The 24,119-nt window shown below is 40.2% G+C and overlaps 1 long non-coding RNA gene across 3 annotated transcripts; it reads right to left on the bottom strand.

Annotated features, from left to right (window-relative positions):
- LOC122091261 lies at window positions 1-23,370 on the bottom strand. 3 transcript variants are annotated; one of them, XR_006143891.1, is made up of 5 exons: window positions 23,213-23,370; window positions 22,920-23,000; window positions 21,212-21,347; window positions 605-790; window positions 1-278 (listed from the first exon to the last, which is right to left on the bottom strand). It is a non-coding gene; the product is annotated as an uncharacterized LOC122091261 (long non-coding RNA). The 3 variants fall into 3 exon arrangements; XR_006143890.1 differs by lacking the exon at window positions 22,920-23,000 and adding an exon at window positions 1,035-1,149; XR_006143889.1 differs by lacking the exon at window positions 22,920-23,000.
- Between the last annotated feature and the right edge of the window lie 749 nt (window positions 23,371-24,119).

Here is a 24,119-nt window from a genome sequence, read left to right as displayed (position 1 = left end):
TCTGTGCAAACATAAAGTTTTTTTTTTTTTTTTTAAATAATCTAATATTATATAGACTTATAATTCACACATCAAAATATTGATAAAACATCTGCTCTTCTTCTTCCTCCTCCTCCTCCTCCTCCACTGCCGTCCAGGTTCAGCTCCAAGTCCGGTTCAGCTCCAAGTCCAGTCCAGGTCCAGCTCCAGCTCACTCTCCCCTCACACGATGGAGTCTTCTTCTTCTTCTTCTAGTCCGGATATGCAAAAGGTAATCTTTTACTCCTCATGCACCACAACTGAGAACCAGTTAGACTATAGAAAAAAAACTAACAAATTTCTCCCTGCCTGATTTAGTTTAATATTTTCGTTTACAAACAATGTACAATGTTCAATGCAATAAAATGTATGCATTTGCTTTTAGTCAGTTAGTTGGGTTATATTGGTTCATCCTCTTGCATATGAGTGTTAATGTATGCACATTATATTCTTATACAGAGTGACTGCCGATTAAGGTGGTGGTGTTGTGCACCCATTGGATTCCATGTGAATGCCAATTCAATTCCCTGGGGAGATGGCAATTGAATTTGATTTTCAGACAGCCCAAAGTTCTATCATAAACTACCTGACATTCACCTGAGGCCATCTTTACTTTCTGCTTGTCCATTTGTATGGTAATTTCAGGGGAGCTATAGTCTCTGCATTCTTCATCTTGAGACCATGGGATTATGGGGTATGCTGATTGTTTTTTGAATATTATACTGTTGGCCCAGTGTCTCCTTGATCTGTTCATGACTTCACGCTGTCCAAACTGGAGAAACATAAAAAGATAGAAAAAGAATAAAAAAAATTCTTAGTTGGAAGCTTGCCAAAAGAAATCAACAACCAGTTTAATAGGTGAAGAGAAGTGGGAATCAATGAAAGTGGGTGGATAACCTGAGAAACTAGGATTTGAATCAATTTTTTTTCGTAAAATAGTTAGAAAATTATCTGGTTCAATTTGTGTCTAATTAGGTTTAATGATGTTGCATTGGACAGCTTCTCTGAAAATTTACCTTGAAGAGAAAGAGAGGTGTTAAAGGGTTTTTTCCATTTTCCTTTCAGGGAAGTTCTTCATCATTTGGTCACAACTCAGATGCCCAAGAAACAGAGGCTCTTGATCATCAGAAGCTACAAGAAGAAGAAGAGATGGTAAGTGAAGAGGTAGGCAAAATGTGTTATTTTGGAGTGTTTGGGAACAATCGTGCTTGAGTTGGGCTGTTGTGTGGAGATGTACTTATAAGAGGGCACAAGAACAAGGATACAAAGGGTAAAGAGTGTGTTAATTTGGATATTTGGGAATCATAATGCTAATGAGTTTTTTTTTATTTTTCTTTTCAGGGACGTTCATCAAAATCTGCTCAGATCGCAGATGCTGAGGCAGCAGATGAGGCTCTTGATCAAGAGCAGCTACTGCAACAAAATCAGGAAAAGCTGGAAAGTTATACCTTCAGAACTCAAAAACTCTCAACTGTGCACAATTTCCACTGTTTTAAAGGTTTAGATGGCTGGATTCAGACTCTTTAGCAATTATCTGCATGTGTCATCATTCAAAATTAATTTAAATTTGCTTCAGATTTTTCAAGAACTTTTTTCCTTGTGTGTTTTATCTTTATAGCTTGTACAAGTACTTAAAAATTAGCATTCTTCAAGTTTGTTTTTCAAGAAATTGATCAAGTAGCAAAAGCAAGCACATTAGGAGCTGGGATCAGGCTTAATTGGTGTGAGTATATAGCAATTAATGGATGAATATTAGTCTGGCACATCTCGTTTCATTTATTTCTTTTGCTAAGCCTGTTATACCTAATTTTTGAATGATACTCTTTCCTAAAATAAACAGTCGGAGTGAAAAATGTGGCAATAGCATGTTAATTACAAAGTTTGGATGGTGGTTGTCATACTCATACTGGGTGTGCACTAATAACAAATTTCTCCCTCCCTGATTTAGTTTAATATTTTCGTTTACAAACAATGTTACACTAGGAAAATTTAAAGACAAATTTTTAGAGAAAAAATAAGATTCCTTGCAGGATGTACAATGCAATAAAATGTTCGTGTGAGAGCTACACTAATAAAGCATTTTAGGAATTCTGCAACCAATAGTTTGTGGAAAAACTTTTCCCCATAGTTTCTTCAGTGTCTGATTTCTTTCTTTCTTCCATTTTTTTTTTCTTTGACGTCTACTTTGGTTACTGCTTGTATAGTCCTTTGTATTCACCAATAGCCACGAGCATGCACAAGTCTTTGCAATCTACCAGATTAATACTAGGAGACCAGGGAACGGATAGTGATATTTTTTGATCCATTTATCCATTTATATATCTAGATAAAAGTTGGAATTTTCTTAGTAGATCACTCTTACCGGTTATCTCGTTCTCCTGTTAAGATGTCATCCCCAATCACCACCAATCATTCATCCATCTCCCCTTCCCTCTCCAACCACTTTGGATCGCTTTTTGTTGGAGTTGTGAGTAAAGGTGCGTAAATTTGGGACCAGAACTGAGAATCGTCCCACTAGAACCCGGAACCGGATTGTCCCATCAATAAACAGGATGGTACTGGGATCTAATTTTGGTAGTGAATAATAAATGGGACAGGACAGTTTTGGGACAAGACTCCAAACGGGACCAATACTGAAATACTAGCTAGGTACCGGATGGAACCAAAATCGGCAGTACCATTTCAAAAGATATATTTTTATTCTCTTGTTCAAGTTTATGCTATGGTTTGATGTATATGAGTGGTATTTTCTCTTATAGAGATTTTAGTTGATGGACCTTTAGTTCTATTACTATAAACTTGTTTGGTGATAATACTAAAATTACATCAGGGTTTTTATATTTGATTATCATTAATTTTTATCTTAGATAGTTTGAAGAAGTAATTTCATGGCTTGTATTTTAATTTTCTTTCTAAAGTAAGGCACCTTAGATCTCATGATAATGAAAAATCCACAAAAAATAATAGTGGAGCAATCTCGTGAAGAACCATTAAAGTTCTTCTCCCTTCTCCACAGTGCTTGGAACCGTTTAGGAACCACTACTGTCCCGTCCGGTCTTTTTTAGTAAACGTTTAGGAACCGTTACCATCCCGTCCTTTTAGTAAAAAGGATCGTTTAGGAACCCTTACCGTCCCGTCCCGTTATTGACCGTAAGTTGAACATGAAATGTCTTTCTTGCCTAGGGTTGGTGCTAAAACTTTGTCTTGAGCTACTAGAAATTTTTCAAGAGGTGCTTCCCAAACCTTTTGGTGAGATCACTCCCTATTATGCCCCCAATAGAAAGAGAAGAAGCCCATGCTAAATCCATCTGGATACGGGGCTCATTGGACTAGTGGGAGTGAACTGTAGCTAGGATTTCAAAGTGAGAGGAGATGGATTGGAGGGAGTGCAAGAGGTAGTTAGGTATGAATTTGTTGAGAAGCGAGGAGGAAAAGGGTTAAAGAGATGGGGAAGGATTTGGGGCCGAAAGATATCCATGAAGTAGGATACTGCTTCTGACTTAATGTCATCAGGGCTATGGAGGAGGGACCCAAATGCAATTGAGGGCAGGGGGGATGGAATTGAAATTGATCCTAGCCTTCATGGATTTACGGAAATAAGCAATATTAGAGTCACCAAGCTCCAACCACTTGATACAGGATTTTTGCTTGAGGAAACTCTCTTTTTGGGCCAACAATGAGGAGAGCTCAAGAGAGGTAGCTTTCCCTCTATAGTAAGGGAGGAGTTGAGAATGTCAATCTAAAGACGGGTTTGGATGAATGCCAACTTATCTCTGCAGGAGGAGACACAGGAGGAGATGTTGCCAACGATGGAGTTCCAATCTTTTAAGGCACTTCTGACATTTTTGAGCTTGTGGGTGAAGGCAATAAGAGGGGAAGAGAAGGAATGGACAAGCTTTTCCCAAGCAGCCTTGACTACGAGAAGGAAACCATTTTGAAGAGCCCACATGTTGAAAACTTAAAGGGCTTAGGGCCGAAGGAGACATAGGGATGAAAAGGGAGATGGAGATATGGTCAGAGATGCTAGGGAGGTCAAAAGTGGAATGGGAGGAATGAAAGCTAGTTAACCAAGCTTTGTTGACCAAAACCTATCGAGCTTGCAAGAAATACGATCGGTTCCAGATCTCTAAAGGTAATTGAAAATGTTTGTGTTCTAGGCTGGGGTGGGGGGGTTTGTGAGATACTAGCATTGGCTTGGGGTAAGACTCTTCAAGTCAGAACTTTCTTCTTCTATCTTATTTTCTTTATTCTGTCTATGCAATTATCAAGTAACTTTTGAAGCTGTTCACTTGTTCAATCATTTATTTAAAGGTTAATTAAAGATGTTTCCTATTGTGCATTTATCTCTTATTCAAAGCTGGAAAAAAGGTGTACCCAATGCATGAGGCTCCCGCATGTGTGAGGTCCCCTGAGGGGGGGCGAGAACTACGCGGCCTTACCCCAAGAATGTCGAGACTCTATTTCGACCGCTTGAGCATCAGGTTGCAACATTCGTAATTTACCATTGGACCTCTTGTCCAAAGCTGAAGTTTCGCTTAAATCAGATCACTTTTGGGTGTTGAGATCCTATGATCTTGGACTGGTTATAAAGCTTATATGAGGTTAGACCAGTCTCCATTAACTGGTGATATGAAGGCCAGTTAATGTGGGACCAAATGTGTCAATTGAAGAGGTAATAAGAGAAGAACCACCCAGTTGAGCCATAACTTTGCGAAAGCCTTCATTGCCCTCACTAGTAAGGGTGCCACTTTAGGGGGATTGATCGAGGAATCACTATCTCCAACCACTGTATGAGCTCGGGCTCCCCTTGACTTGCTACCTATGATTCCACGAAACGATTGTGGGATGGTTCACCATGGAGTTCCCAACATGTCTCCTTGGTATGTTGAGATATCCCACAATATGCTCACATTTCATTTTGTTTTTTATCATCAGCCCAACCACCAAACCTACCTTGGCCCTCTCCACGCCAGTTTTTTCTGTGAAAAGGAGGCTAGAGCAGATTTTTCAAGGGATGACTATCATTTCTCAACCATCGAAGTTATTTCCATGCCCCCCTCACATCTATTCGTTCTGTACGTATCCATATACTTCATCTAGGGACGGAAGATGGATCTTACCCAGTATCTGAACTCTGCTACTTTCATATCTCAGATTTAGACCACCTAGTAGGATAAATAAGGATATGTGTCTTGCCAAGGGTCTGGCAAACTTTGACCTCATATTACGAGTTAGTCTACTAGAGACCTCTATAGTGATCATTCTCCTCTCAGAGACCTGCCATCTTGTTATAATATTCAGAAATGGACATCTCCCCATGTTCTATGTTAATTATCTTGATGTAGGTAAGAGATTCATTTGAACCAGTCAGGCTGGTTCAGCTCAGTTCTGGTTTTCTTTGTCCAGCCTTTCCATTGAACCAGCCCAGATCCAGCAGATTTGGTTCCTACTTTCTTTCCATCGAACCAACAGAAGAGGGTAGATTTTCACCTCATCGAGCAGTAGATCTTCTCCCAGATTTTGTCTTCATGTGCTCCTTTCTAGAAGGCCTACAACTGTCATATAAAATTGGAAAGAGGACTCCAGAAGAAGCCCCCAGCAGTCCATCGATTTCAGCAAACAAGAGTAGAATCTATTTCCATTTTGTTTTTTCTCAGGCAGCAAGTTCTTTATTTTGTTAAGCTCATTGTTAGTGGATCCTAGTATCCGTTTGATTTCTTTAGCAGTTAGACAGAGAAGTTATTTGTTTGTTCCTTAGTTTGCAAGATTAGGGGTTTAATTTCAGTTTGAAGCTTCCTATTTTGGAATTTTCTTTTTTGAAATCAGTTTGAATGCTATGTATTTAGTCTCCATCAATTGCAATAGGTATATATTGATTAACGAAGTTTGTTTGTGAGCTATGCTTACTCCTTAAACCTGAAAAAAGTTTGTGCATCAACTGAGAGAGTTGAGGCGAGAGACTCAGGCTGAGATAGCCATTCCCCTACCCCTCCTTCTTCAATCGATTCTCACCTTCTTCCCTTTCTTTTAATTATTGAGAGATTGAGTGATTGAACTAAGTCCACTAAAGCCATTGACGACCTGCAGCAGTTTACTTGAAGAACAACCCTGATCTCCCTAATCAATACAGCAAAAACAAGGTTTTCTTACAGTTTGGTCGAACCTCAGATCTACCAGATCTGACAGCCAATCAGTAGGCCCTTTTAGGGTTTTGTTCCATCCCCCAAAAGAGGCCTGCAACCAGCACAGCTTGGCCAGGAAGCTGCAAGATATCTCCATTCAGCCTGTGAAACCCTAATCTCGGTAGCCTCTTGAAAGTGAATGGTTTCCAAACCTCTTGGAGGATTTCATCCAAATTTGGAGGATAGTTTGGAGGTGTTCTCACCCACGATCGACCAACATTTCAGGCTCATCTGAGCACTTGTGTGAGTTGTCAATTTTCTTTTATTTCACCCTACTTTTGCTAATCTGAGTAGTTCTTCTTGGAGAGCAGATATGAGATTTAAAACTGAATTTGGTATGGATCTTGCACATTTATTGGGGTTGTTTCCCTAGGTGAATAACCTAACTTAGATTGATGTAGATGCACATTATGGAAGAAAATATGAGAGGAAGAAGGGTCCAGCCTTAGTCCACCTGAGTGTCTATGGTCCAGCCAAGAAGCCAGCCGAACCCCTACTTGGTCCACCTGAGTGGCTAAGTACAAATAAGGGCCAATTGGGCCCATCGGCTAGGGGAATAATTAGTAGTTTTTTTTAATTAATTAGTGGGCCATTGGGCCCATCGAGTTGAGTAAGTGGTATATCGAGTCCAAATTGTCTTAGGATTCTATTTGTTTTCCACATAAGTTTAATATTCCTAGACCAATTTTGAATTCCTAGTTGTAGTAGGAGTGTCTAGTCCCATTGGGAAACTAGATAGTCCAATTTTGAATTCCTAGTTGTAGTAGGAGTGTCTAGTCCCATTGGGAAACTAGCTCCTAGTTGAAATGTAGTGTGATTGCTATTCTACCCTCTATAAATAGAGGAGCCTATGTACTCATAATGGGATATCGGAATAAAGAATAATTGCAGTCAATTGCTTAGAACAGCCGGGATAGCTGTGGTTGAAAAACCCGGGCCGAGATAGCCGCTCCTCCCCCACTTTTTCCCTTTGTTTCTTCTTGTCTAAAGCTTTCTATTTTATCCTAAAGTTACTGATGTTGAAGTATACGACTGTTGTGAGTATTCAGAAGTTCAGATATGTCCAAGTTACAAACCAGAATTGATTCTCTCTCCTGAAGCCTGCGATTATTTCTCCTAGGTCAAAAAATAAAGAAAGCTTATAACTTCACAACCAACCGTCAGAATCCCCTCAACTTTGGGGATTTTTGTACCCTCCCTAGGGACTATCTATGCTCAAGAGTGCAGCTCAATCGGACTCCTATAGACCTGGCCGCACCTCTCTCTCTCCAGCTCTATAGCAGGTCTTTCTCTCTCCTATCGGGTTGGGTTTTGGGCTAGTTTTGCTCCTGCATTGGTATTGTATCCTTGGGGGTTTATTTGATGGTCTTATTTCTTTGTTTCCTACTCCTATTTGTATTGTTTGGGGTTATAAACTGTTGGGGTAGTTTCTTAAATCTACTCCTACGTTATAAATCTTTGTAGGAAATGATAGACTTCCATAGAGTCTTCTACATGGTCAAAAGTTTTGGCAACACTGTCACTGTCCCAAATATCCTTGGCCATTTCCTTACATTTCAAACATTGGCCCATTTCTTACTGCATGGAAAAGATCAACGTTGCCACAACAATGGAGTTTCCGTCTCCCAATCCGGATAATTAGGGTCACTAGGTCTAGGAGGTTTAATTCTCCATTGATGCATCCTAGCTTCTTTTACTTCTCAAGGATAGTCTCACAAAGTGTGCCCAATCTAGATAATTTGTATTTTCCAATTTGACAATTGAAATTTGAGCATTAGAGCTCTCCCAAATAAACATGCTAGAATTTACACTGCTTAAACCCACAATAGAGGACCCAATGTTCAGCTAATCTCTAATATATTCACAAGTCACATCTGTAATTTTTTTTTTTTTTAATAATTACACCTGGAAAGTTGGTTGGATACCCAAACGAAATGGAATTACACATTCAACCCAAATAATCCTTCCTTGTTATAAAAACAATGATTACAGATTTTCAGGAACACAGAAATATCCCAAAAATGGGGTAAACGCAAGATAGCATGCATCTTAAGTGAATAATCACTTCCAAGGTTCGAACCCTTGCTTATAGCAATGTGCTAGACAAGCTCATAATATCTATTCCATTCTAATTATCAAAAGTTAAAACCATATTTATTTAATTTTAGGAAAAAAGATTTAACTTCAAATCCAAATCTTCACTCAAATCCAGCAAATGATTGATGTAGATGCATTGTACCACTCCACAATACATTAATATAGCCAAAAATTAAAGCCAAATTTCCAGACATCCAAAATTTTAGGAGTTACCCAAATCCAAAGTCGAAATGCTTGCTCAGTTGAAATTTTGTTCGAATTATGCAAAATATGATATATATTATATGTGTTTGTTGTTACTCTGAAATTTTGGTGAACCTTGGTATTCTTTCTGAGTTGGATGTAGTGGAACCTTGGTGTTCTTTCTGAGTTGCATGTAGTCTCCTTTCAAGCCCAGCCCGAAACCAAAATATTCATCGAAGTCTCAGCATCTCAATCAAAAATTTAAACCTTGAATTCACTAGTGAGATACTTTATACACTTCTATTGGCATATTACATCATATAAAAGCCCAAAATAAGCCCAGTAGGAGAGCTTACGATAGGTTATAGACCTTTCCTATGAGACTGGGTGATGTAGATCCACATTATGGAAGGAAATATGAGAGGAAGAAGGGTCCAGCCAAGAAGCCAACCGAACCCCTACTTGGTCCACCTAAGTGGCTAAGTACAAATAAGGGCCAATTGGGCCCATCGGCTAGGGGAATAATTAGTAGTTGTTCATTAGTGGGCCATTGGGCCCATCGAGTTGAGTAAGTGGTATGTCGAGTCCAAATTGTCTTAGGACTCTATTTGTTTTCCACATAGGTTTATTATTCCTAGTCCAATTTTGAATTCCTAGTTGTAGTAGGAGTGTCTAGTCCTATTGGGAAACTAGCTCCTAGTTGAAATAGGAGTGTCTAGTCCTATTGGGAAACTAGCTCCTAGTTGAAGTGGGAGTGTCAAGTCCTATTGGGAAACTAGCTGTAGTTTGATTGCTATTCTGCCCTCTATAAATAGAGGAGCCCATGTACTCATAATGGGATATCTGAATAAAGAATAATTGCAGTCAATTGCTTAGAATAGCCAGGATAGCTGTGGGTGAGAAGCCCGGGCCGAGACAGCCGCTCCTCCCCCACTTTTTCCTTTGTTTCTTCTTGTTTAAAGCTTTCTATTTTAACCTAAAGTTATTGGTGTTGAAGTATACGACTGTTGTGAGTATTCAGAAGTTCATATATGTCCAAGTTACAAACCAGATGTGATTCTCTCTCCTGAAGCCAACGATTATTTCTCATATGTCAGAAAATCAAGAAAGCTTGTAACTTCACAACCAGCCGTTAGAATCCTCTCAACTTTAGGGGTTTTTGTACCATCCCTAGGGACTATCTACTCCCAAGAGTGCAGCTCAATCGGACTCCTATAGACCTGGCCGCACCTCTCTCTCTCCAGCTCTATAGCAGGTCTTTCTCTCTCCTAGCAAATTGTGTTTTGGGCTAGTTTTGCTCCTACATAGGTATTGTATCCTTACGAGTTTATTTGATGGTCTAATTTCCTTGTTTCCTGGTCCTATTTGTATTGTTTGGGGTTATAAAGTGCTGGGGTAGTTTCTTGTAATCTACTCCTGCATTAAGTGGTATCAGAGCTATGGCTCAGACAGAAGAACCCCAACCCACCCTTCAAGATGTGATGAAAGCAATCCAAGCCTTGTCTACGAGGTTGGATGGACATGACTAGCAGTACTCTCTTTTAGGTCAGCCAACTATTGGTCAAACTAATGTTCAACCTGCTGTTAATTACATTGGTAATGTTCCCAGAAGAGTCACTATGCAACCCAAAAGGAATGTCCCAGCTCAGAATGATGAGTATGATGAGTATGACAATCAGCTTTATCAGCCTAATGATACGTACAAGGTCAAGTTAGAATTGAAAGAGTACAATGGGAGGCACGATCCCCTCTACTACTAGGACTGGGTAACTTCCTTTGATGACTACTTCCGGTGGTATCGTATGCCTGAAGAAAGGAAAGTCCAATTAGTTGTCACTAAGTTAACTAGTGGAGCTAAGGACTGGTGGAGGAATGAAGAGAATAGGCTGATCCGCAGTCGTCAGATGCCTCACAATTGGGAAGACTTGAAATTTATCCTTAAAGATAGATTCTTACCACCCACCTACCGATGTCGACTCTACGATATGTTGAATACTCTCAGGCAAGGTACTATGACTGTAGGAGATTATATTGATCGTTTTAATGAACTGCTTTCACGAACATGTTCCCATAAAGAAGATGAAGAACTGCTCATATCCCGTTTCAAACTGGGGTTAAGGTATGATATTCGTGAAAAGCTTGGTGTGATCGAGATACCCTCCTTAAGCACTTGTTTTGATAAATCACTAGAAGCAGAGGATCTGATCAAAACAATCTCCAAAAGGTACATCCAGCCAACTAACAACAAAAAGTCTTATGTACCAACCAAACCCACTGGATTTCCTACCCGAGCTCCACATGATACACAGGATAAGGGGAAAGGCTCCAATGGGAAGGGAGAGTGGATCTGTGACATGCTACAGTTGTAGAAAGACTGGACACACAACAAAATTCTGCCTTAAACGGGGACGATCCAACTGTCATCAGTGCCATCGAATCCAATCCGGATTTACAAATCCACGAACCTCAGGATGACGATTGGATTGTTAATGTTTGCAATTGAAGGAGAGGAGGATGAATTGGAAGATGAGCTTACACCAGAGAATGATGATTCTCATACTTATGTCAATGTGGTTGCAAGAATCCTAGTGTCTGAAACTAAGGGTGAAGACTGGAGGAGGCATAATATCTTCTACACCTTAATGTCTACTGGACCTCACAAAGCTCAAGTGATTGTGTACAGTGGAAGTTGTGTGAATGTGGTATCTCAAGCATTTGTCATTGACGGAAAACTTAAGACTGAATCCCATCCACAACCATACAAGGTATCTCTTCTAGACAGCAACACCATGGTTGTAACTCAAAGGTGTTCAGTCCCATTGAAGGTCTCAAATTATGAAGAAAGTGTATAGTGTGATGTCATCCCCATGGTCCTCACTGATGTACTACTTGGAAGGCCTTGGTTTTATGACAACAATGTGCTAGTGGGAGATACTAAGAACCAATGCATCTTCGATCACAAAGGCAATCCATTCATTCTAAACCCACTCAACATACCTCAGGTAAAAGACAAGTTAAGGGCTGCCCAACTAAGTAGACAACATGTCTTAAAGAATGTTGCTAAGACCTCTTCCAAAACAACCACTGAGCAAAAGAAGCAACCATGCAAAGAAAATTTCAACAAGAAAAACACTGTGGACAACAAGCTATGCGTGCTGCCCCATAGAGAATTCCTGACCCTTGGTGAAGAAACCGGCCTAATCATAGCTCTTGTTACCAAGGCTGCTGAACCAGTGATAGCAGACAAACATCCCCAACAAATCAAACAATTACTTGCTGATTTTTCAGATTTGGTGCCAGAGGAATTACCTGATAAACTACCACCGATGAGGGATATTCAGCATGCCATTGACCTTATGCCTGGGTCAGTACTCCCTAATCTGCCCACTTACCGTCTTAGTCCTATAGAGCATGCCGAGCTCAAAAGACAAGTGGATGATTTATTAAAGAAAGGGTTCATGGTTGAAAGCATGAGTCCATGTGCAGTACCAGCCCTATTGACACCAAAGAAAGATGGATCATGGTGTATGTGCATTGACAGCCGGGCCATTAACAAAATCACGGTAAAATACAAATTTCCTATTCCTCGTTTAGATGATATGCTTGACATGTTGACAAGAGCTTCCATCTTTTCAAAGATTGATCTACGGAGTGGCTACCATCAAATTCAAATCCGTCTAGGGGATGAATGGAAAACAGCCTTCAAAACAAAAGAAGGCTCGTATGAGTGGAAGATTATGCCTTTTGGCCTCACCAATGCACCTAGCACTTTCATGAGGGTGATGACACATGTACTACGACCCTTCATTAGCAAATTTCTCGTAGTGTACTTTGATGATATACTAATATACAGCAAAGCACAAAATGAACACTTGGAGCATCTGAGGACGTGTCATGAGAGTACTACGGGCAGAAAAGCTATACATCAACTTGAAGAAATGTTCCTTCATGCTGCCTAAGGTCATCTTCCTTGGTTTTATTGTGTCTTCACAAGGCATAGAAGCTGATCCGGAGAAGGTAAAAAGTGTCGTTGATTGGCCTATTCCAAAGACCTTGACCGAAGTTCGTAGCTTTCACGGTCTTGCTTCATTTTAACGACGATTCATCCGGAATTTCAGCGCCGTTGTAGCCCCAATTACAGAATGCATAAAAGGGAGAAAAGTCTCATTTCAATGGACTTCGGCAGCCACTAAAGCTTTCAACTTGATCAAACAAAAGATGACAGAAGCACCAGTGCTTAGACTACCCAATTTTGATCTTATGTTTGAAGTGGCTACTGATGCATCCCATGTTGGGATAGGAGGAGTGCTTATGCAAAAAGGCCATCCGATTGCCTTCTACAGTGAAAAGTTGAATGATGCAAAAAGAAGGTATTCTACCTATGATTTAGAACTCTATGCCATTGTTCAAATCCTCAAGCATTGGAGGCATTACTTAATCAGCAAAGAGTTTGTGCTCTATTTGGATCATGAAGCACTCAAATACTTGTACTCAGAAAAGACCATTAGTGATCGGCACGCTAAATGGATCTCACACTTGCAAGGATACATATTTGCTCTCAAGTACAAAGCTAGGAGGAGAATCAAGTGGCTGATGCACTTAGTCGAAAGGTGATGATGATGAACACATTCACAGTACAAAGTGCAGGAATGGAACACATCAAAGAGGAGTACATTAGTGGTGCTGATTTTTCAGAAGTATTCAACAACCTATAAGGGGGGACGGGATGATAAATTTGCGATACATGATGGGTATCTTTTCAAAGGCACTCGCCTCTACATCCCAAACACCTCTTTAAGACATCACTTGATTCGAGAGCTACATGGAGGAGGAAGGGGTGGACACTTTGGCAAGGACAAAACATACTCCATGATGAAAAACTTATACTTTTGGCCTCAACTCTTAAAGGATGTGCAGCATGTGATACAGAGATGCCGCACTTGTCAACTTGCCAAAGGAGAAAATAAGAATACAGGATTGTACACACCGTTGCCCATTCCACACGCACCTTGGCAAAACATAAGCATGGACTTTGTCCTAGGCTAACCACCTACACGGGAAAGGTATGATTCCATATTTGTGGTAGTAGATCGTTACTCCAAGATGGCACACTTTATCCTGTGCAAGAAGACTCTTGATGCAAGTCACTTGGCCAAACTATTTTTCAAAGAGATAGTGCACATAAATGATCTACCACAGACAATTGTTTCAGATAGGGATGTCAAGTACATGAGCTACTTCTAGAAGACTCTATGGCTGAAAACAAATACTAAACTCAAGTTTTCCACTGCATTCCATCCTCAGACAAACAAACAGACCGAAGTGGTGAACAGAAGTCTTGGCAACTTACTCCGATGTTTAGTTCGAGACTATAAAAAGACTTGGCCATCTATACTGGACATTGCTGAATTCGCCTATAATAGTTCCGTCAGCCGCACCACAAGTCGTACACCATTTGAGATTGTCCTTAGACTACAACCTCATCGACCGGTTGACTTGGTACTTTTGCCACCTCAAGCCTGTATTTGTGTGGAAGCCGATGAGTTCCTTAGACACATCACGGAGGTACATCCTGATGTTCGTCGTCGCATTGCTATTAGCAATGACGGATACCAAGCAACTGCCAATCGAAATCATCGCTACGTGGAATTTCAACCTAGTGATTTGTTAATGGTTCGAATTCCACCTGAGGTTTCCTCCTGGTACAGTGCGCAAGCTCCATCCTCGAAACATGGGTCCCTACAAGGTCTTGAAGCGCATTGGCACATATGCTTACATGCTAGAACTACCTCCTACTCTGAAGATCAACAATGTCTTCAATGTAGCTGATATGACGATATATTTGGGACACCATTCTGATGACGGTGACACTGAACACACCCTCAAACTTCCTCAATTTGCAAACCCTAAAGATGATGTCATCGAAGATGTTCTCAACAACAAGTTCACCCCAGTTCGTGGGGGCAAAGGGTACTACTCCTTCCTCATCAAATGGAAAGGTCGACCACAAGAGGATTGTACTTGGATCCATGCTGATGACTTTCAACACGTTGACACGAACCTCTGTGAGCACTACATGTCCCTTACCCATTCATCGGAGTTGAATAATTCTAAGAAAGGGGGAGCTGATCTAGATCCACATTATGGAAATAAATATGAGAGGAAGAAGGGTCCAGCCTTAGTCCACCTGAGTGGCTAGGGTCCAGCCAAGAAGCCAGCCGAACCCCTACTTGGTCCACCTGAGTGGCTAAATGCAAATAAGGACCAATTGGGCCCATCGGCTAGGGGAATAATTAGTAGTTGTTAATTAGTGGGCCATTGGGCACATTGAGTTAAGTAAGTGGTATGTCGAATCCAAATTGTCTTAGGACTCTATTTGTTTTTCACATAAGTTTATTATTCCTAGTCCAATTTTGAATTCCTAGTTGTAGGAGGAGTGTCTAGTCCTATTGGGAAACTAGCTCCTAGTAGTAGTTTGATTGTTATTATGCCCTCTATAAATAGAGGAGCCTATGTACTCATAATGGGATATCTGAATAAAGAATAATTGTAGTCAATTGCTTAGAATAGCCGGGATAGCTGTGGGTGAGAAGCCCAGGCCGAAACAGTCACTCCTCCCCCACTTTTCCCTTTGTTTCTTCTTGTTTAAAGCTTTCTATTTTATCCTCAAGTTACTGCTGTTGAAGTATACAATTGTTGTGAGTATTCAGAAGTTCAGATCTGTCAAAATTACAAACCAGATTTGATTCTCTCTCCTGAAGCCTGCGATTATTTCTCCTATGTCAGAAAATCAAGAAAGCTTGTGAACTTCACAACCAGCCGTCAGAATCCTCTCAACTTTGGGGGTTTTTGAACCCTCCCTAGGGACTATCTACGCCCAAGAGTGCAGCTCAATCGGACTCCTACAGACCTGGCCGCACCTCTCTCTCTCCAGCTCTATAGCAGGTCTTTCACTCTCCTATCAAGTTGTGTTTTGGGCTGGTTTTGCTCCTATATGGGTATTGTATCCTTGGGGGTTTATTTGATGGTCTTATTTCTTTGTTTCCTGGGCCTATTTGTATTGTTTGGGGTTATAAGATTGCTGGGGTAGTTTCTTGTAATCTACTCATGCATTACTGAGTGCTATGGTAGTAACAGTCCTTTCACGATTCTGAGTTGTGGACAGAAGCTGTAACTCCCATTGTATCAAGCCCATACACAGTTAACAGAGGAATTCTGGGCAACCCTACCTGTCCTATCTCCTTGCTGAAAAAGGCCCAAAACAGCAAGGGAAGACATATTCTCTGTTCTTGTGTTACCAAGTTCCTGGGTCTCCACTGGCAGCAAGCTTTAGGCACTCAGTAGAGGACCAATGGTAACATATATGGTCTTAATTTCATCTATGACAGGTCTCAGATCAGAGAGAGAGAGAGAGAGAGAGAGAGAGAAGGAGATCTGCTTTGAGACACAGTGGTAGCACTATTTGTCTTAGATGTTCTGTTGAATTGAACCCACAGCTCCAAATTCTATCCACTGTCTTCTAAGTTGATGTTCTTAGATTCAGATAGGATCTTTAGTTCCTTTCATGTTCTGCCAACCTTTGGAACCCTCTATAACTCTGGGGTCCCAAAGCTTGAAAGAAGATTACTCCAGGTTAACTCTCAAACCAGCTTGGTGACTTTGATACGAAGTTCAATAGTTCAATCCCTGCTGGTTCTGGCTGGTACCAGACTGCAGGTCACGAGAGAGAAGAAGAAGAAGAAGAATAATAAGAAAAGAAGGAAAAAGAAGAGAGGAGGAAGAAGAGAAACAGAACAGGTTGCGGAATTACAGGGAGAAGTGATTCAATGGACCCCTTCTCTATACTGTTACTAATAAATGTAAACTGAAGTTCCCAATATGCCCTCACTTACAAATATATTCTCCCATTATCCCATAAGGTGTTCATAAATGTAATTTCCTATGTACCCTTACAAATTGCCATTCCAACAAGAACTGAAAAGTGAAGATTGGTAAACAGATGTGGAAGTACCCAAACAGGAGAGAGGTTTATCATAAAACCCAGGAAAACTAATAAGAGATATAGGAGCTTGAAAGAGAAACTGAATAACTCAAAAAAAGTCCCAGTGCACGAGGCTCCTTCTACTGCAGGATCTGGGAGGGGCAAATGTGCGCAGCCTGGACGCATTTTACTCAGAAAATAAAAATTAAACGAAAAACTGACAGACAGTTGTAATGGCATCTAGGTGACCTGGATGCCAGGCAGCAACAACAATGTGATCATGGGGCCTGTCTTGGTGACTAAGGCAACCCTAGTTGTCAAGGTGCCTGGACGCCAAGGCACGCCTTGAGAACTATGGTGACAAATTGGGACTGATTTTGATCTCTAATGCAGTAACAGATTTCATCAGAGCACATAGTATATATGTTTTATGACCTAGAATTCTGACCTGATAAGTTGATTACTGAACTGGAACATGACAAACAGAAGTTGAAGAGTAGAGCTTGAGGATGATTCCAAGGAATCCACCCCACAGTGTACCGTGAGAACCAACCAATGGGGAGAAAAAGGGAATTTTCTTGGCCAATAGGAGAAAAAAGTGATTTTTCTAAGCCAATCGGAAGAAAATATGAAAATTTGGACTAATGGGAGGGAGGGGGATTTTCTTGGACTCACAGGGAAAAAGTGAAATTTTTTGAGCCAATAAGGTAAAAGATTCTATTTTGGGCCAATGGGAGATTGCGGCGTAGGGTACATCAGTGGGGTAGTGTAGATGCATAAGTAGGTGAAGAGAGAATTTCTTCATCCATCGGGTCAATAGAACAAAAATCCCAGCCATGACAGCAGCACACAAGGCTGGGTCGGGGTACACGAGGCATGACAGGCATGGGTGCATGGGTACTCAGGCAGTGGTGCATAGGTGGGCAGGCAACAGGGGCGCACAGCTCATGGCACGTGAGCAAGGCAGGCAGGCAAGGGTGCCAGCATGCACGCGGGGCTAGCTGGCAAGGTGCGGGCACGCGAATGGCTAATAGGGATGCGAGATAGGTAGGCAGAGCTGTGAGGCAGGTGCATGGTGCCACAAGGCAGGCGCTCGGGTGTGCGTATGACGAGGGCACACGCAATGTGTAGGTGAGGCAGGAGGGCTGGTTGGCCAGCGCATGTGACATGCGTGCATGGCAGGCTGGCTAGCTGGTCGGCAAGCGCAAGGGTGTGCGAGGCTGGCCAGCCAGCACACGCGTCTTGAGTGCATAGCTGGCTGGCTGGTTGGGCTACGTGGGGCCGATCGTGGAGTGCACAACTAGGTGTAAATTTCCAGGAGCGATTGTGGGAGATCCGACGGTCTGATTTTGGCGTGCCATATATCATTGGAATCGTAATTTTGAGTACTATCCATCCATATGGTCATCCTGATTGGATTCCTTTATATATAAAAAGTCAAAATTAGACCCCTCTTCTCCCGCAAGAGACTTCTTGGTTTTTTTGGGTAGGTAAGAAATGTTCATAGGTGGGGTTACCTTAGTCAATCAACACCTCTGTTAATCGAAAGCAAGAAGTTGTGTCCAAAATTCACAATTCATCATAGACAAGGGGTGACAAAATTAGGTGTCTACAGAACCGCATTCTGAATTCTTTATCCAATGAGCTTTATCATGTTTATGGAGCTTATGATAATGCTCAATCAATCTAGAATGCATTGGATAAAAAGTATACCTTGGTGGATGCAAGAAATAAAAAATATATTGTTGCAAATTTTCCTAAATTTATGATCAAGGATGACAAGAGCATTTCTACCCAAATTGATGAGTTTCAAATCTGTGTCAAATTTGGCTAAGGAAGAAATGATCTTACCCGATAATTTTATTGTTGGCTATCTTATAGAGAAGTTACCAGCATCCTAGGGTGACTTCAAAATAACTATAAAAGCACAAGAAGAAGGATTAGAATTTGGACCAAATTATTATCCGAGTTAAGATTGAGGAAAAGAACCGAGAAAAGGACAAGATCAGAAAAGCCAAAGATTTTCAATCTAAGGTTAATTTGGTCGAATTGAAAAAATACGAACAAGTTAAGAAAGGCTTGAAGGCCAAAAAGGGAACTTCTTTCAACTACAGCCTTAGTTCCATCAAAGGATCTATGTTGGCTCACTGTCATCATGAACAACTGACTCAAAACCCCTCTGATGATGATCCAGATGCTGAGCCCTCCAGCTCTAAGGCGTCATCCTTAAGCAAATTCAAAACGGCGACCTCTCGCAAGTCCCACCAGGCTACCTCAAAATCAAAATCTTCGACCAAACGCTGATTTGGTCCTCAACGTCTGCTAGGACGGTTTTAAGCTAGCCGACCAGTGATGTCGAAAGCTCACCTAGTCAACTAACCACGGACAACCTCTCTGAGGAAAGGTGGTACTGCTACTGTCCCAGGTTAAAGAACAGTCAGGCCAATACCAGGCTCAGAAAAATTTGGTTAAACTCTCTTGATTAATCCAATGCGGAAAACAGTGTCTCTGACACATGGAATGCCGTAGTACGATCATAGAAGATTCCATTCTCAAAGCCAACTTTCGACGCCAACAGTACCTCCAAATAGTGCCAAAAGCAAATTCAAGTGCACAGTACCAAATTTCATTGTAATTTTGTACAGTGCTAAACGAAACTCAAATGTTTTCCCAAACCCAAATGAAATGTAAATGTGCTCTCTTAGTCTATAAAAGAGACACTCCTCTTCACAAATCACTTGTAATTCTACTCCCAAAATTCTAGAATTAAAGAGAGAGCTCCCCAAAGGAAGTTCGTCCCTCTCAAGTTCTTCAAAGCCTTCAAGATCAAGCTCCGCCGAACTTCTCGAAAGCCCCGCCGGTCTTCAACAACTCAAAGCTCCGATCATCCCCTCCAAGTCCGATCGCCCTCAAAGGTTAGCATCACCAAATCCCAAAGACTCCTCAAAGCTTCAATTACCCTTCTTCTTCTCCTCAAATCCTCAAACCCAAGCCTGTAATCCAAAGATCCCCAAATAATATCAAAGTTTAATTTCAAATTATTATTTTACTTCATTATTTTCTTTGCATCTGCATCTGCATCTGCATCTACAAGCTTGCTTCTAGTTCTATCTTCACAAAGAAGCCTACAGTAGCGCCTCTCGACTGTGAAACATAGATCTGGTAAAAGCAGCTTTTATTTTGAATTCTTGGTCTTGCTTCTTTTATTTGTTGGTTTTGATTTTACCTTTTTTGCATGAATTCTTATTAGAAGAATCCAGCCATTAGAACACAGATTTTGGGAATCTATTCTTTAATGTTCTATAGAGATTCAATTAAAATCTCCATCAGATCTGACCTATGGATCATGAGACATACAGAAATCCCTATTCTACCCTTGTCTCTTAAATGTAATTTTGTCCTTTTAAATACTGATTCAATTTATTGGTTTCTCTAATCTGAGATTTATAGTATATAATCAGAATCAATTACTCTACATATTCCTCCCTTCTGGAATTCTGTTTGAGTGGTGAAATTACTGTTCTACCCCTATCCTACTACTTCTAGGTATACCCCATTCTTGTTGATCCAACCTGCAGATTAAGTCCTAAATTTCAGCAGATGTTCAATCGTTGATTTGTTAAAATCGAACTGAATTTTAGAGTGTTCCGACCGTATGAATTTGTTCTATTTTTTTTGGATGAATAAAAATCATGTTACGAAGAAGAGAAAAATATAAGAGCCAAAGAGGAGCAAACAAAGAGAACAAAGAAGCAAGCCTAGCCAAGAGGGGCGGGCCAGCAGCCGCAAGATGGAAGACCTCATGACACAAGTATATACTCAATTTCTTGGGTCTATTTTTTCATTGGACATAATTGCCCCTAATGTTATAGATTTATTACTCTTTCAACCACACCTACCTTTTTCAAAAGACAAGCTTCCAATTTGCTTACTATTTTGAACTACAACGGTCATTCTCCCTCCCTCCCTCATGAAAAGGTAGTGATAAATCTCTGTACACATCTCTTCCTACAATGAATAATGATCTGTCATACTGAACTTTGAATCTTGGAGCAAGAGGGCATAGCCCAACTGCCAAAGGTGAGAGGGTGTATGTGGATTCAAGTTCAGTCCAAATTTTGATGCATAATTGATTCTGATAATTCCTAGATATACATCTATCAGCATCACCACAACATCCTCCAACATTGCTGCTTTGATAGGAATTGAAGATAGAAAGTGAACCTAAAGCATGAATAGGAAAACCAAATCAACATGGTCGAGTTAGGTGGGTGATCCTACCGGGAATTTGACCAATCCTAAACTACGAGGCTGATCCCCGAGTTTGATGATCTGGTTTCAAAATACTACATGTGGTGGATTAGGTGAGGCTGAAGTAGATCCCAAAGTCCCTGGCCACAAGTCAAATTTCATGGATTTGGAAAAATGGAAATATAGTCTTTTAAAAAATCAAATACTGTAAGAGGTTGCATGCCAATACATGGACAATTGAAAATACAGGAAAGATGCCCATTAATACATGGGAAGGTATACGATTCAAGTTCAGTAAAAAATTTGATGCATAAATGATTCTGATATTTCCTAGATATTTAGCCATCAGAATTACCACAACACCCTCCCATGTTACACAATTAGGTATAAAGATCATACATTGGAATCTGGTCGGGTATATCAGAAAACATTTTCTCCCTTCATCTACATACTCAATAAATTAAATAAGACGCAAAGCACACATTCGTAGTGAACTTACCCCATCCAATTTGGTAAATCATTGATCCGAAGATGACTCTGTAACTTAATATGCTTCTGTGGCTCAACAAATGGCATCTTTTCTTGTGTCATCTTTCCCAGATTTCTAGGTAAAAAAGCACCTTAAAGATGATCTCCTAACAAATGGAAAAACTATATATTTAGATATTGGGCCAAAAAAATATATATATATTGGTCACTCTTGGTATGTACATCTTTTTATCGAAATAAGGCTTAAAATTACTTTGATAGTATTTTCGTTAGAGAGAAAGGTTATCAATATTCTTATACATTTCAGAATGGAAAAATGTTCCATCTAAACGAAAATGTATTCATTTTGTATATAATTCAACCAGAAAACATGCAATGCACATAATCACATATAAACATTTAGAAAGTGAGAAAGGATTGCTACATTATTAATAAATAGAACATCTGCTAATTACTACAACATTTTGCAATTGGAAAGCTACCATATAATACTCAAACATATGCCTGTTATCTTCATGTATATTAAGCACCAAAGAAATGAACTCAAAATGAAAGTGAAAAGATTAATAATCAGTTCTACGTTCTAAAACCACAGATTATTAATAGCCAGTAACTCGGGTTACAATAGTTTCGGTTAAACAATCACAAATGATTCCAGACCAAAACGAAACCAATAATTGGGTTAACCAGTGAACAGATATTTCATAGTCCGCCGTTCTCCAGATTCCAAGCCATCTACCACCACTGCTTAGGTTGCCAAACACCCTGAGATGTCAAATCTTCCTTTGAGAATGGGGGACCGACTACCCCTTATGTGTTGATAGAGAATGTAATAACCTCTCCCAATAGAAATACAGAAAAGAGAAAGGGCATTGTAGGAAATATGGGCTCTCTATCCCTTTTTTAAAATATTTGCTTTTATTGATTTCAAAAGTGAAAGCGAAAAAAACCACACTCACCAAGAGGTCTCAAATCCGTGTCTCATGGCTGTTGCCTACACCATTAGCTTTGAAACTAGGGGGAAACAGGGTCGGGTTGGGCCAGGTTTCTTAAAACCCTAACCAAACCCTAGGTCCTCAAAATTCAACCCAAGCCCAACACAACCCTGACGGGTTCATACCAACCCAACCCAACCTGTTGGGTTGGGTTGACAATCACTTTGCATTATTAACCCATCCTGCCGATATCATACACATGAATTGACACATCATTGAGCTGCAATAGAAAATTTGTTTTACATTTAAAAACTGCATATTAAATTGACACTATAATCTTTAGTTACACTGATCTTTTCTAGATGCCAGAAAGGACATTCAGAAGCCAGGTATTTTTGTTTCGAGATCTCCTACACTTGCAATAAAAGAAAGCTTATTCTCTTTTCCCTGTTTCATACTGTCATATTTAAAATATACCCAAAAGGGGGTTGGAGGTGTGGGGTAATGAGAGAATTCTTATAACCAGTTGATAGTCTGCTAATAACAGGAAATTCAAAAGAAACTTGGACATCAGAACTTAGTTGCTACCAGATCTTCCAATCTGCTGAAGAGATTAAGGTCGGATTTGGGTCCGAGTTTCTGATTATCGAGCAGGGTTAAGCCCCCAATTAACTATGACATGATCGCAGGGTATAGTTAACAGCAGTGAACCACAAATAACTTCAACCTAATAAATTCCAAAGAACATTAACTAACCCTCAAAACAGTAGCCCAGAAACTTACCTGACATCACAGGTCAAGCAAGTAAGAGAAGAAGACGAGGTTGTGGTCGGCTTCAGCCGCTCCGCCTTCTCCTCCCATGGTCTCCAAAGAAGACGAGGACACACAAGCAGTAATGGACCACAATAGTAAAATAATGAAAAGAAACAAAAATCTTAGCTAAGAAACTCCATTCACTGATTCAAAAACGATTCAATTTAAAATTATAAAAAAAAAAAAACGTGAAAACTAAAGAGATTTGATTGAGAGACAGAGAAGCGTGAACTCAAGAAGAACAGAGGAGATCAGATATGTACCCTTTATCTGTTGCACCGTTATTTAAATTGCAGAGTCGACCGTCGCCCTCTTCTTGTTCTTCTTAGGGTTTTTCCTTTTTGTTGAATAGGGTTCAGATTCCAGTGTCGATCAGTCGAGCCTCCTTGTCTACTGGCTAGGGTTTTCACTTCTCAGAATTTATATATGTTAGAGATGGAATTTTCATGGTCGTTGGATTTCATTTGTACGTATGGTCGTTGGATTTGGCCAAGGGTATTTTTCAAATTTCGGACCGGGTTGTGCCATGCCTAAAACTCGACCTGAGAATCAGGGTCAAAAAACTCAGCCCAAGCCCTATTCGGGTTCAAGACAGGTTCGGTCTATCATGGTCAAATTTTCACCCATTTTTAAAACATAACTAGAGATTTGGTTCAAAATCAACAATAATCTTTACTCAAACAAATTAAACAATCATAATTAAGTGACTAATTTCATCATTAGTACCAGTGTCATCAATGTATATATCCGGAGCTACCACTCCCAATCAGTAATACCAATTACCTAAAAAAATGCACCACCAATTGGCTTATTATTATCGCATCATTGATAATCATGGTTTGAGGTATTAGATCAGATTGATTGTTATCGAATGAATAGGATTGAATTAGGCCTTGAACGATCTCAATTCTTGACCGATATTATATCGGTGGATCGAAATGAATAAAGGGTAAAAGTTCCAAAATGTGAGAGATAAAAAGGTCTCTGATGCGTGTCACCACCTGTAGATGAGATTGTTGTCATGAGGCCATGGTTCTAAGAAAACGGATTGAAACGAATAGTATCGGCCACTGATCCTGATCCATATGTATGATCTAAGGGTAAAATCGTAATAAGATTTTTTTAAAATAATTTAAAATTGATTTACTATTACCTTTATATGGTCGGACC

This window comes from Macadamia integrifolia, chromosome 10, assembly GCF_013358625.1.
Source record: "Macadamia integrifolia cultivar HAES 741 chromosome 10, SCU_Mint_v3, whole genome shotgun sequence".
NCBI lineage: Eukaryota > Viridiplantae > Streptophyta > Magnoliopsida > Proteales > Proteaceae > Macadamia > Macadamia integrifolia.
Note: the sequence above shows the minus strand (reverse complement) of the source record. Positions and strands in the feature narration are given on the sequence as shown.